General features: G+C 38.8%; 1 protein-coding gene across 1 annotated transcript in view; it reads left to right on the forward strand.

Annotated features, from left to right (window-relative positions):
* Glurb (metabotropic glutamate receptor B) overlaps positions 1-15,837 on the forward strand; it is a 191,805-nt gene that overhangs the window by 23,153 nt on the left and 152,815 nt on the right. The window lies entirely within an intron of this gene.

Genomic DNA, 15,837 nt, shown 5'->3' on the forward strand with positions numbered 1-15,837 from the left:
ATTTAATTTTTATACAAAATTAAGTTTACAAAAAGTTTTTGTACATCTATAGATGCCATAAATACATAAAGATTTGTAATCCCGTAATTAGATTTGTCAGAACTTGCGGCGATAGGAGATTCAGTGGAATATCCCATTCCTAGTCAGACCTAATATATAGCTAATTGCAAGACCCGAGTAGAATGGACCTGTACTAGTCAGTTGAATAAGCCCGGAGCTCATAAGACGTTCAATAGAATACTCCTACAATACGGGAACATGTTAGAAGATAGAGTATGAAAATAAGTAGAATAGCCCTGCTTTGCTCAGCCACACAATGCATGGATTTGTAAGGGGCTATAAGCGAGATCTATCGGTAATAGTCTAACTAGTCAAAACTCTAAATGATTAGTGTGAAATTCAGTAGAATATTCTGACATTGATCGGACATAGGACAATCTTGACTCAAAAGAATTTCTGTAAGATGACTATACAATAATATTAAGCTTGTATGTGTTATTAAAAATTCAAGAAAAATATCAACAATAGCCAGACTATATAGAAAATATTTGCATAATAGCATAAATTAGTTTACATCCCCGTTACTCTGTTGTCCAGAACATTTTCTTCTTATCTTTCCTTTACTTCACATCATTTCCCATTCTTTATTTTTATTTCTTCATTCCTTTCACAACATTTCACTTTATTTTCGTTCCATTTCGTAGTGCCTGTTCGCAGATACACTGTCGTATCTTACCTTCTAGATTTACAGAGCGATTTTCATGAGAACTCATAAATCACACGAAGATGCGATTTCTTTAGGTAATTCAATTAAATTTCCATTTAACTGTGAGGTTTTATTCTATTGCAACTTTTTAATGTCTTTCATTCGTAATATTTCGTTGTTAACAAAATCTTTTTAACAGAAGCTAGTAAAATTCTTGTAAAGGGTATAGATATAAAAGATTTCCAACAATACAGATCAGATATAATTTTACTGTTTTCGCTTATTGGTTTAAGTGAGTGACAAGCACAAAAAAATTATATTTTAAGTATTTTTAAAAATCTTCGTCCGCAAAGTGTTGGTATACAAAAAAAAAGACCCGTTTGTTTAAGCTCACAGTAGAAAATTGAACATTATCTCTGAAACCACGTAACACCTCATCATCCAAAATACCAAGCGAGATCGATACCCGACGTTTCCAATATTCCACCGGCGGAAATCCGTCGAAACGATGGGAACACAAGGATTGAATTCATCCTGGGTAAGATTTGGCTGGCTGGCAGCATGAATTATCATTAAAAAGAAATTTACATTCGCGGTCTGGGATATCGTATCTGCACGTGCTTCGGCGCGACCGCGAAACGCCGAAGGATCGCGTTTGTCCGTATTTCGTCCGATTGCATCGCAAATATCATATGTCCGCCGGCTCGCACCGGTTCACGAATTTATTTAATAGTAACGGCTCGTACGTCACGTTGTCATCTTTCTGTATCTCGGAAGCCGCTGGCACGCATTCATCGTCGGTCAAGCGCCGGCCAGTCGTAAATACCGGATACAAATGCACGGAAATTGCCATGGTTTCGCCGTCACGTATGAATAACCGGCATTTGTCAGCGGTTCGCGCACATTTCAGCTGTTTCCCTGGTTCGTCCGGTTAGGATTACACGGTCCGAGGTGAGACTACGCTGCGCAACTTCATTGCGATTAATCACTGACTATCGTCTACGAGTCCTATGTCGACAACAAAAACTTTCCGCGACGTTTGTTGCTATCGTTACACTAGTTCCAGCGTTTAATTCTGTGCATCAGATGCAAATCAACCATTCGCACTCGACTGCCCCCTCTGAGGCACCACTGAAAATGATTGTACCACAATTCAACACTTTGTTCATCATTCTCAAAAGTTCTGTAAAATTCAAGCAATTTACTAAATGAAATATAGGTCAACAAGTCGAAGGATAGATCTAATAATACTCTTTTAGACCATTCCAGCATTCTGCAGATCCGAACCACTGAACAAATTTTATTCGTCAACAAAAGAATGTACGATCTTCTAAAGACAAATTGAAGGGAGGTTCTTAAAGATTGACATAAGGGCTATGTTCGAGATTGCGACAGAATCGACAGAAATACCAACTGGTTGATCGTTTGTCAAACCGGACGATCGTATCGGCAACGTCGCAGAAATGTATGTACTTAGCGAGCTTATAGATTGTCAATGTCACGGTTTCGGATCTGACACGCAGTCCAACTGCACGTGATTTATATCGAGCAAAAATTGGCTGGTTAGATGTTTTTCTAGCTGATCTGTCCGCGTAATGACGTTGGGTAACGGTCACGCGACGCGATGGCTCGCAATTCGGATCTTGATGAAACGTTGCGGCTGTCTGGGATTGTTTATGCAAGATTTTTAATGTGCATACGTAATACACGGATGAATGAAAAATTTGCAAAAGCATTTATATTTGTGTGAATATTGTGTAGAAAGTGAGATTAAAAGTAATTCTATATTCCTTGTTAATTGCTTCAGGATTACGTATATTTAACGAAGACGTTCGGAGTCTACGCTATTTTTGCACAACCAACGAAACAGCGAAAAATGTTGCAAAGATTTAACAGTGGCTAAAAAGAAGCCTTCGTTACAAAGGATTAAATAGAATGCTGCCGTGCTAGTCAGGCGCGGCTTGGTTTAAAAAATCCAGTCAAGAATTTTGCGGAAAAGCCTCTGCAGTTCCACAACAAGAGCCTTCGTTACGAAGGATTAAGTAGTATAATGTACGACTAGACACACATTACCACACATTCTTCATTTTGCGTTACCAGATCAGCAATTTCAAACCATAAAACTATTAACGATCAAAACGACACGATCCCACGGTAAATGTCTAGAAGTCTTGCAGAAAATAAACCATATCTAATTATAAATAAATGTCGACAGTGAAATGACTAAGTAGGACATACTATAACTACATTTGCACATTTCCTGCGGAAAGTTCAGCGTACGGAGATAATTCTCTGCCAACAGCTTTCGTTAAGACGGATTAAGTGAAATATCCTTCCACTAGTCAGACCCAGTTACTTATTCATACGAATATGCTGGCTCCGAGATTATAAATAATAATTTACGGGAACCAGACAACTCGCGAAGGAAGATATGGATCAGAACTTACAGCAATCAGAAAATTAAGACTACAAAAGATTACATGAAGTAGTACGACCACGCATTAATCAGCCACACATTATTATCCAACAATTTCTTTAAAAACTTTCTAAACTTTCTTTACCAAACATTTTAATTACCCTGCCAGTTTAAAATACCTTGAAATTTCGTTGATTTCAGTAGATTCAGTTTGAATAGAACTTAAGTAGAGCAAGACGCTGGAAGGCAGACCACAAAGCGGAAAAGTTCGCCGATCAATATACGTCCCCCTAAATTAGCATCGTGACTTTCACTCGTTACTCTACCGAGAAATATTTAATGACACTATCAGACTTCATTATTAAAGACAGCGGGTGTACAAGCTGCGTAGCTCGACATTACGGCGGAGCCAACAAAAGCAACAAGTACCCGGGGCTTTCATAAATTCCTGCTCTGACAAAAAAGCCCGCTCGATAACAAAGGGAGAAGCTTAGCCGAGCCATTTGGGAAATCAGGATCAAATTTCTCGCCGGAGTATCGACCGAATTTTTCACCGACCACAGTTTTCGTTATCGTGACAATCCCTACCCGGGCAAATACTTCTTGTTTCACCGAAAAAACGAAGCCGCGCGATAAATTCCGCTCCATGCGGAACTATTCTACTGAAAAATGGAAGAAACCATCTGACGGGGAAAAAGAACCTTCGAAAAAACGTGTTCCGCAAGCTCAAAATTAAAAGCCGCTGTTTTTAATCCGCACCGGTGCTGTATAATAAGTACAGTCACAGTTTTCGCATTATCTATTTCCGTAAATATTCCCCGAATTAGTATACTGCCATATTCTGACTTCTATTTATCGTCTCCAAATATTTCCATAATTTCTTGTCCGACTGTCCTACTCTAATCTATTTTCACGTTTTACTACTCTATTATCATTATTATGCAAATATAGTCCGCGGAAATGTTTGGAAGTCAAATTGCAATATTCGATAATGCTTATTTAATATTATTGACCGATTTAAAATAATTGTGCTATATTGTACAAAGTATTACTATTATCCATGTATAGTATAGTGCACATTTTAAATAATTTAGTTACTGTTTACAATAGATAATGTGTTGATTTGAAGAGTGCAGACCTGAAGTTAGCGTTGAAATAAATAAAGTTGATGAATGAACTCTTCTACATTTCAATATTAGATTTTGTATTCGACGGGACTGTATTGAATTATGCAGTCCATGAACTTTTATGTCATGATTCTGTAAAAGAGCAGACCCGTATAATTGTATGTTTTATTACAACTCCGCTGAATCCTTTAAGTAATTGAAAAGTGTCTGGGAACGGGGGTGCCATTCTCCGAATGCAAATTAAACCATAACTTCACGGTGCGGCATTCTCCCAGGTAACATTGTTGTTTAGAAAAAGACGCACCTCAACAGAAGGCAATAATTCTCCCCAAAAGCTACCTCGCCGAATACGTTCTCCTTTTTGATTTCTTTTATGTCATCGTGTCCCCTCCTCCCCATCTGTGCTATCCTTAATAAAATATTCCAGTTTGTTTCACATTCAAGCCAGCATACCATTGTGCCTCGTGTGTGCGCAATATTTATACGATTCCCTTTGTACAGTTCGCAACATTTTTCGGTGGAATTCACAGCGAAACCACTTGGCGAAAGAAATGCATGTTTATTCTTCGTTTCTACGCGCTGCCTGTTTATTCGAACGTAAAGCACGTTCAAGAAACCACGGTTCACTATAGCCCTCCACCTGATAGAAATATAAACCCGGTTGGAAGAATGTTATTCAATGACCACCAACCCGCTATTTTGTGGCAAATAAATTGTTGCTGTAACGCCAATTCCTCAGAATACTAATGCATCCTAACAGCAGAGAAGCTGTTACAAGTTAAAGCAGTGGCAACGTTAATGTAAATAAAACGTACGAGAGCTTTCGCAAACTTTTTGGAATAAATGGTTCATACTGTCTAGAATTGTCTAGACATCGTGTCTGGGTCTGCGCTGCGATCGAGTGGAACACTGTAATTTTTTAGTTCTTTATTGGTATGCTTGACCCTAAGATTTTATTACGGACTTGGATACGGCTGAAAGTTAAGTGTCTCGTATCAATGACAATAGACGCATCGCAGGCCCACACTCAGCGGAAAGGCGACACCAGTTTCGAGGAAAGATCCTTGAAACAAGGAATCTTTGTGCAGCATCCTCCGAGACTCCGTGAGAAAATGAAACCACGGAGTCAGTAGGCGTTACACAGTTTTTGGATTACACCCCAAACTGGTGATTCGTCCCCTGGTTATCCCTACGAACTAAAACCTTTGTAACCTTTGCCTAGAACTTGGCATTGAACTTGTACGTTCTCAGTTGTTTTTATTAAATTTATTTTTACGCACTTTTAGAACGTTTTTCATACAAACCAGCGCCATTAGTTAACGTTCGAAAAACATACTCTGTAAATGTTTAAACATTTGACAAATTTTTAAAATACAAAAACGCATCTATATTAATAAGTATTAAAAGCGGCCACATTTCACTGTACTGTGATTGATGGAATTATTAAAATCACTTCGATAAATTCACAATGTTGTATTCAAATAATCATTTTTTAAACGAAAGTTTTCGCATACTGAATCTTTATTATTCTTTTATGAAGTATTGAAGCCTATTGAATTGCAATTTGATAATTAGCAACACCGCAGGCAACATTATTCCTTGCATAGAAAACAAATGTATTTTTTGTACTGTGATTCTGGTTTTTATCACAAGTATGTGATCTATTAGGTCATATTTCTGAACACAACAAAGGCTACTTATTAGCCACTTATTTCAAATTTTATTATGTCATTTACAATTTCTAAAGCATGAAGAAGTAGAAGGTATTCTGTGACTTCAGTAGAATAACCGAACATTAGTCAAACGAGGTAAATCAAATTTCTTTCTGCACTACTAAATGAATGCATTTTAATAATTATCATAACAATACTCAATTCTTCGTTCTTCTCTTATATATTAATGGGAAGTGTGATTAAAAATGCATGATTGGAATTTTTATTTCATCTCAGCCTTGCGTTGGAAAGATCAACAATCGAAAATCGCTGAAACACTAGTAACTTTAAAAATATTTCTGAGCATAATAAATGGAAGAATTGTTATCAAAAAGTACAAAAACATACTCCAGCCTCTATTTAAGTAAACGAAAATACTTTTTTACCAAAAATTGATAAATTGGATAGTTAAGAAAACGTTTCAATTGAAATTACAAACACAGAAGAATGCTGGGTAAACTTCTGAAGATCCATCAACGTCACTGGCTATAAATACGTTAATGAGAGTATAAATCATATTAGCAGGAACTTTTCACCCATATGTTTCAATCAGCTTCGTCTTATCAAAGTCTCTGAAAGATGTTAGCGTCGACGCACGAGTTTCCACAAAGCAATTCGTTTTTAATCCACTCAGGAACTGATTGAAAACAAGCCTGGATTGCACGGGCTCAAAGGTGAGTAACTTTCGAGGTGGAAACTGTTCGAAGAGAGTCTGAAGAATCCGCGGTCCTGGTCGGTGAAAGTATGAAACCGTAGGCACTCAGCGTCTCGCAAGTATCATCGGCTCGCGATCTCCAGAGACTTCGTTCGGAAACTACGTGCCGGCGCACAAGCGCGTTGATAACGAGGAAACTGCCCCCGGTTAGGTGAAATAACAGACACGGTGCCCTGGTGTAATAAAGAACAGTGATTCTCCTGGCAGACATTAAAACTCGCACGCGATCGTTCGTAGATCACGAAACTGTATTGTTCGGAACTACGCGGAAATTGATTCACCGATATTACGTTCTTCGCCGAGTATTCGGGCAGGGATCACGAAAAATAAGCCATGTCCGGATGGAATCGTTACCGGGAAATGAGAGCTTAATCGCCCGATACTCCCGGATTCGACTGGGTTATGAGACCACAGGATTTTAAGTGTAAAATAAGGACTTTATGGTGTTTAATTATCTTTGGAGAACGCACAGTATCTTTAGATAATAAATTCTCGGGTTTCCTGAGTTTACAGTGAATGTAAGAAGTATTCGTACGCCTCTTATAGTCTTAGAAAACCATATATTTCTTTATATAATTGTACATTTCTTTATAAAACAAAAACACAATTACGGTTATTATATCTTTCAACTACAAAATGTGACATAAATAAATTAACGAAAAGTTAATGTTAATGAGATATATTAAAAACAGTTTGAAGTCTCTCAAAATTAGCACGCAAAAAGTATTCGTACACGTAACAAATTTAGCAATAAACGTGTTATAATTTGCGAAAATAAATTAAATTAATATTTCGTTGGATAGCCTTTCGACTGTATAATTGCGTCCAGTCTTCTTGGCATGGAATCCAGTAAATTGGATGTGATTTCGTGTGTAATATTGCACCATTCCTCTTGAGGAGAAAGTTTTAATTGTTCTTTACTTGAAATATGCTGGGTTCGGATTTTTTTATGAAGCAGATCCCAATTTTCGATCGCATTAACATCCGGTGATTGCGGAGGTGTTTTCAAATATTGTGTCTCTTGTGTTGCGTGCTGTATGTTTGAGGTCATTGTCTTGAGTGACGATAAAGTTGTCTTTTATATCCATTTTTTCTGCGCTACTTACAATATGGATTTTTAATATGTTTAGGTATATTTTGTGGTCCATGATTCCCTCGATGAAGTGTAATGACCCCACACCAGCAGCACTCATACAACCCCAAACCATAAGCCGAACCTAGTCTGTATTTTTCTTCCTCCAGACCGTACACTTGCCATCAGAGCCAAAAACATTAAATTCACTTTCGTCAGTAAATATGACTCTTCGCCAAAACTCGATAGGCTTATTAATATTATCTTTCGCGAAATCAAGTCTCTTCTTTCTATTTGCGGCATTTACGAAATACTTCTTGCGAGCAACTCGGCCGTGGTATTCATTATTTCGTAAACAATTACGAATAGTGCTGGCACATACACTTACTCCAGCGTTGTTTGCAAGCTCAGCAGCGATCTTAGGGGCACTAATTTTAGGATTTGTTTTTGTTTTACGCATTATAACACGTTCATCGCGTGAACGAAGTTTTCGAGGGCGACCAGATTTCGCTTTATTTTTATTGGTTTTTCGTTCACCACATCGATCTTTAATTCCTTGTATAGTGCTATATGGCCTATTAATCGTGTATACGAAGGCCTCGAATAGTTTGGTCGTTGCCTTCTTCTCAATATTTGAATCAATATTGAGCACCTTTAAGGATGGTGAAGTAAAATACTTCTCGTGGTTCGCGATTTAACAAGTATATTTATTCGCGTTATAGATGTGGGAGTTCGCCTGTCCCTTTTTCGTTTTCGATTTTTTGGTTTCTGTCTGACTGTCTCGTCGTGTGCGTCCGTCGTTATCTCGGTTTTTTGGTGATTGGTGGAGGATGAGTTAGGTGGGGGAACTGTTGCCCTTTTGCAATTGGACATGGGTGTGTTTTACGGATCTTAGGTTGAGGAGTGGGAAATGTCTTCGGTCGTCAGTGGTATGATTTATTGGGACAGGTCTGGGTTCGGTCGTTTTAGGGAATCGGAATTGTCGGATTGCAGTAGGCGTAAAGTAATATAAACGGTCAGTTCGCAGCCGCTCCGCATGCGCTTTTTACATTTGAAACATCCTTTCCAGGTATATCGGCTGGAAGGAACGGAAGAGCGGTGGGGTTTGTTGGATTTCTTTGTTGCTCTCGCAACAAATCGTTTTTGCTATTTCTCGCAATGATTTGCACTGATTATGCAGTTGTATAATAAGTTTTCTTTCAGTCTCACTTTTTTCCTTACCTTTACGACCCATTTTACCGAATGGTACAAAAATTGAATGGTTTTGCAGAAGGGTGCCACTAGACTGTGCATCAAAGACCCTGTCCGATTATTTGTCGGGTCCCGCTAAACCATAATACAAACAATCGGACGCCTTTCAAGTACATTCTAGTACCTGTAGGAATACTTTTTGCGCGCCAATTTAGAAACACTTCTAATACCTTCTTATTTTTCTCGTTAACGTTAAACTTTTTCAAGTATACTTATATGACAGTATGTAGTTAAAATATATAACAATTACAATTATGTTTCGTTTTATAAACATGTGTGCAATTACATAGAGAAATACATGGTGTTTTAAGAGGTGTACGAATACTTTTTACACTCACTGTATTTGACGAATTACAGCTCGTAGAACCCAAATGAAATGGCACAGACGACTTATCTGCTGTGTCTGGCTAGTGCCGGACTTACGCTGCTTGCGGTTTTCTTTTCCTGCAATTTTTTTTTCCAACAGTACTTCCATCTCTGGTGTTCCAGCAAGTACAGTCTGAGATTAATGTATAGAATCAGTTCAACATTCTGCGGGTTGTGTGACGAGCACGAGACTATTCTACTTACTACATAATTTAAATTATAGATGCAGTTATAAAGATATGTCTGGAACAATGATCTGGTTATCCATTATTTTTGTCACTTCAATTGCAGAAAGCAGAGCTCCTAAAAATATAATTAGCGTAGTAGGACGAATTTTTGGGTCATGTACAAATGCACTACTTCACTTTTCTCCGGTAAGAGTGAAACGATTACTGACAATTTCATTCCGGCATAAACAAAGATTTAAACGGTGTGCAAGTTTAAATAGTGGAAGAGGGAATCGCCTGTCTGATGTCTGACTTGCGCAGGAACTTTCCACTTAGCGGTTGTTCTTAGCGGCATAAGTTCCTGCTCCAACAATTACTCGAAAGTTCGAAACATTCCTGTCGCTTAAGAACCTGATTTTCCAAATAGTATCACTAATACATCATGAGTCGGGTACGTGATTAATGCCTGATCTCCTCGAGGACTTTCTACTTGAGAAACTGTATTCTCATTTAGGAGACACCTCATTAAATAATTACCCAGGACGACCGCATTAATTATTTCTGTTGAATTCAATAAGTAAGTCACCAAGAAAGATGTATGGTTTGCACAGTATAAGACGCTATTTTTGAGAAAACGTCTTTAACGATTTTGGCCACTTGGCGGACAGATAAGTCCTTGTAGTTCCTAGCGACGAACTCAATAGCGCAAGTGGACGCCATAAATTTTGGGAAGTCGAAGGGTATCCAGCTTAGAGTGTCCCAGCGACGCGTGCCGCACTTAGCACTGGGCCCGGAAGACACCCCGCTGCATCACCAAAATTAGATTTTAACAAAACGACGCTTATGCTAAATTCACTTATTGGTGGAAGTTCCTCGAAAGGACTTCCACCAATCAGTCGACAAGCGTTTTTCGAATATAAGGCAGCAGACTAACGACGCGAGGTGTCTAGTCACAGTCGAGTTAGAGTTCAGCTACAGTTCAGTCAGAGTCAGCTAGAGTCCAGTCACAGTTTAACCACAGTTGAGTAGTTCAGTTAGAGTAGAGTCACAAGCTAGGTAATAGAACTACCCCGGACGCTGTCGCGACATCACTGTTTAATAAAATAAACGACTCAGTCATTGAAAATCAGATTTGGAACATTATTCAAAGGCATTCGCCTACCGCAAGCCAGTTCCTTCAACAACTTATTCAACGTTATAATGAGACCGTAATGTTTCAATGTGATATATAATTTTGGAAGTGAATTGTAAATAAAAGAATTTTAAGTGACACTTTCTTAGAGACTGCTCTTGATAACGTTCTAAGGAAGAAAGAAAAATTATAATTACTGCAATAATTATATATAATAATGTATTAGAGCTAAATATTGAGAACAGTAAAGCTGTACTTCTTTTTTACTTACTGAATGAATAATGATGTTTAAAATACAAAATGACGATTTTCATGGACCTACCATTTCTAGACATCATCGATGGAAGAGAAAATAAATTGATAAAATTCCACGCTCTTTTATATTATGTTTAGCCGATAAAAATAAAGTTCAATTTTCAGACGCTTCGTCGCCGAGACCTAAATTTGTAAGGACACTCCCAACAATAATAAAGGGTGTTAAACGCGAACACAGTGCTTCGAGCAAGCCGTATTATTGCGTCCTACTACGACGACGGTATAAAGTCGGGGGAATAACGAATTCAGGCCGATAAAAGAAGGGGGTTCGAAGTCGGATTCGAAAGGGAGAACCGTATCGCGACCATTAGTTCCATTCGGCTGTCTGCGATCGTCGAAAAGTGGCTCCTTTAGTCGCCTAAGAAACGACGTGTCCCGTATATCGCCCGGAGAAAGCTACGCCGCCATCCCCGCCAATGTCGGCTTTCTTTTACGAGCTTGAAGAATATCGAAACCCCGAACGAATCCCGCCTCCCCATCGTCGAAGGGAAATGTGACCCGTAAAGCCCACTCGATGAAACTTCATTCTCCTAGCCATGAAATTTCCATCAGGGTCAACATCACGCACGTACGCATTCCGAACAGGGGAAATTTATCTTGAGCACGCACTCTGAATAACTGCGAGTATATAGAACTGTTCCCAGGGCCGAGGGACAGCTTTCCCTTCTTCCTGCGCTTCTAAAAAATTTTACGAGCCTCGCTTTTCCCTGGAAGTCCTCCGCACGAGAATAATGTAGTCGGCAATAAAATACAGAGCATGGTTGTGATATTGAAGTATTGCGTTGCGTTGGGCTGTGTATTTATTTGGGGCCACTCGAAATTTATAGAGTACAGGAAAACGTTCAAGATGTATCTTTAAAAAGATCGGCGATTGAGAGATTTATTTTTAGATTTGTTTAGTAACTGTTGCAATTTTGTTCGTTGTCAAACAAATTATTTTAAGGTTGATAATCATAGCAGAATGTTGACTATTGTTTTGTTATTATTCAAATAAATTCTGGCATTTTGCAGACAATTCTGAGAGACAGAGAAATGAATGAGAAACAGTTGAAGATTACAGATGATGAATAAAAACAGATGATTTATATCGTTTTGCCTGGTTAAAAGTTAATGAGTTTCTCGGGGAGGTGTCATGAAGATCGCATTTGACTCTTATTGCCGCCAGAGAAAATGTTTGCTCTTGGGTATCTTTGAGCTAAAAGGATATTGAGAAACCCATTAGCAGGGTAGTGTCTGATGTCTGCCATAGCCGGGGATATTCTACTGAAATGTTATATCCAGCCGGGGTAATTCTCAAGGGGATCCTTTCGTCTAAATGCACATTTTTAAAATGATTCTTGAAATTTTATGTAAATTCGTATTCAAGAGCCAAAAATATTATGCTGCATGATGCATGAAGTTATGTATTGTAGCAACACATACTGATCAGTTACCTCATATCAAAGAATATTTTGACTTCTCCATTTATGAATAAAATCAGTTGTTACGATTACTGTTACATCTTCCTGACTATCTTTTCGAAAACTCTGCTATATTAAAAAAGAAAAACAATCTTCTTTTGCATAACAACTTCAAGAAATGTTACTGAATTACGCTACTTAAGACGATCTATTGGTTCAGGAATAAAATTTCTGAAGCCACTGAACAATTTATGAAAACAGTCTCGATTATCAATTCTTAATTTTCAAAGAATATATAAATAATATTGGCAGTGAATAAAGTCTTCAGAAAAGAAATAAGGCAATTTTCGAGGTAGCAAGAAAAGTGGCTTTATAAATCACTTGTACGCACTGTAAGGTAGCCAGAGTAATAAAAATTTACCTCGGGTAAAGCGGTAATGTTCCTGATTGTGGGTGTCGGGTTCGTTTTCCGCGGAAATTACTTGAGGAACGTGACGCATCCGACAGGAAACGCGACGGTGAAGTCTCCCGCTTCAGCATCGCTCCGTTTAATTGGGGGCGAGAGATTCGACAGTTGCATAACATTAATACACGGGGACCGTAATATTGCTTTGGACTTGACGCGCAGAGAGAACATCGACGCGAGATTCAAGATGTATTCGACGAACTTCGGGCGAGCCAGAACGCCATTTAAAAGCCTTTATATATCGCTGCGCACACATATCCTCTTACTTCCGCCGGCTTAAAGCTCCGTATTAAAGCCCCCGGTGTTGCTTTCAACAAGTTCGAAGGCATCGCGCAGTACTGATCCACGCATCGCTGGACTCTTTGACGAATGCCGTGCGCATACTTAAGACCATCTTTATGGACCCAGCCGGAAGATATTGCGTCCTACAAAATCGCGTAGCAGTAATTAGGTCGGCAAATACGTCTCGCGATCGCGACTATAACTCGACGATTCGCGAAAACGACTCATGTATAGCGAAGGAATTTCAAGCATTTGTTAACGAATCATCATTAAATTAATTCATTTTAGTGAATAGAACAAGAATAACCAGAACACGCTCCAGTGAATTATATTAATAAACACTTCTCGGGTATGCCTGGCTAATGCCAGAGTATACTACTTCTACGCTTTTCTCAAAGGAGAACAAAGCAATTCTTATAATAATGAACAGTTCTACTTAGAACAATACGTTCTACTTCACCGAACATGAAAATTGGAAAGTAACATTCAAGAAATAGTTTTCAGGTATGTCTGACCAATGATAGATTTTACTACTGTCTCGTGGTTCTTTGCTGAAGCAACTTCAAAAATCATAGTTAGCTATTTAAAAATAGCTAAAACATTCTAACCGACGTCTGATACGGGAGAGGACATTTCATTGTCATACTAATAGATCCCTCTTAATCAAATTTGTTGCCAATTATTTTTGACTGAAATGTAAAAGATAATGCTTCCAAATACCTGTATACTAAAGTCTAATAATTTCAAACTATTTGGACACCTAGTGTGTAGAATATTATTTCATTGTTTTCCTTGGTTTAAGTACTGATATAATTTTCGCGCACCTCGTATAACTTAATAAACAACGAAATATAAATCTCACACTTTGAATTATGGAGCAATTGAATAAACTATGCAAAGAAGGGGTGAGAATTAAATCCGATTATAGACCGGCGCAACGGACAACGCCATAAAGTCAACAGATTGCAATATCGCGTTGCCATAAGGTCCCGGTAAATGCTCCATTTTCGAAGATAATTGGACGTCGGGGTTTTACTGGAAGTTACTCGGTCAGCTTAATGGGCCAGTTAAGCTGTTAATGACTGTCTCGCCGCAGCGATGTAAATCCATCTCATTACGATATGCGAGTCGTAGTCACCGACGTTGCAGACGTACATATCCGTCATGGCGACGCGTTCGTAATCGAATCAACGCTCTGGACATCGACCGGCGAGGCGATGCACACGGGCGCAGTCCCGACGTCTATTAGTGGCTGATCAATTTAAAGATGCGAGATCAGCCGTGCGATTTTCGGTGATAAATCAACCAGGCCACGCCTGAACTCTGTCCGCCGGGAAACCTACAGGTATTCCGTGCCCGGCATAATGAATCATCTAACAAATATCCTGTGCGGCTTCTGTTCGAGACTGTTGTGCCACGTCAATACTACACTCTCGTGAACGGGACGAATGTGTGCCCGTCGACTTTGTACCCTAGGTGTAGTTTCGCAACGCTGTTTCGAATTTAATTCGCATTCAACACGCGAGTGTAATTCGTACGTGTTTAATTAACGAATGGCCAGCCGTACAGCAAATTAAGGAACTTCCAGAGACTAACATTTTCGAATTATCTTGCCCGTAGTTTCGAGACTGTTTTTTATTCCGAAGCGTACACAATTTGGTTAAAAAATTGGCAAATCCGACAAACCAGCTCTGTCAGAAATAAATTGGATTATCCTGCTCTAGATATTAAAATTATTTCGTGCATGGATGTAAAATGATTCTCAATTTGAAAACTGTATGGTTTTCGTGTATGGAAGTATGTCTGTGTAAATAAACATAAATAAATATAAATATAATTGTTAATAATTCAACTTAAAGATTACTGTGACTGTAAATATAAATTAAGACTATCAGTGTAACGTAACTTTATTCATCATCTTCTTTAATAAATCATATGTTATGCATTTATATAACAAACAATTTAACAATTGTAATTTTATTTCTACCGTTCAGACTCAAATTTTCCATCGCTCAATTTTGCGTCGTCCTGTAGAATGTTTGATATACAACCGGTAAAAGTATGGTTGTGTGGTCTAAAGATAAGCCATCACACCGGCGGAAATTACGAAATAATTCGTCGCCGTGTGTCGTGTAACCATGCGACAACAGAGTGGCACCTTGTCCAGGGAACTCAAGTTCGCGACTCACTCGACATAATTTCTGAGCAACGATCCCCTCGGCAGCCACGTGGTGAAGCTGTTGCATATTCAGTTTCCGGTTTCGCGGATTACACGCCCGTTATACGATATCCACTCGGCTCAGCAAACGGCTCATGGAACGACGCTGGCAATTAACTTAATGTCGACTTGTGGGTATCAACTTGGTCGCTTCGATACGGTCGTTCGTAACCTTAACTTCATTAGCTTGGTGGCGGCTAAGGACATTACTCCGCTTGTCGAGGTCCGTGCTAATGCCAGTTACACCTTGTCAAATGAGCGACACTCGGATAGCGGGTCACGATTAATCACGCGGCGTAGTATTACGTTGATGGTAACGACAACTTTGATTGCCGTAATTCGGCACGCTTTTGTTCATTTCTAAATTGTAAATCGACCGCGTCTGGCGTAATTGGTTATCGTTAGATAAATCGTACGCCTGATACTGTTGACGTACTATTACGTGATCTAATATAAGCTAAAATTATCCAAAGTAATATTAAATCGTATAAT

This window comes from Halictus rubicundus, chromosome 1 (genome assembly GCF_050948215.1).
Source record: "Halictus rubicundus isolate RS-2024b chromosome 1, iyHalRubi1_principal, whole genome shotgun sequence".
Taxonomy (NCBI): domain Eukaryota; kingdom Metazoa; phylum Arthropoda; class Insecta; order Hymenoptera; family Halictidae; genus Halictus; species Halictus rubicundus.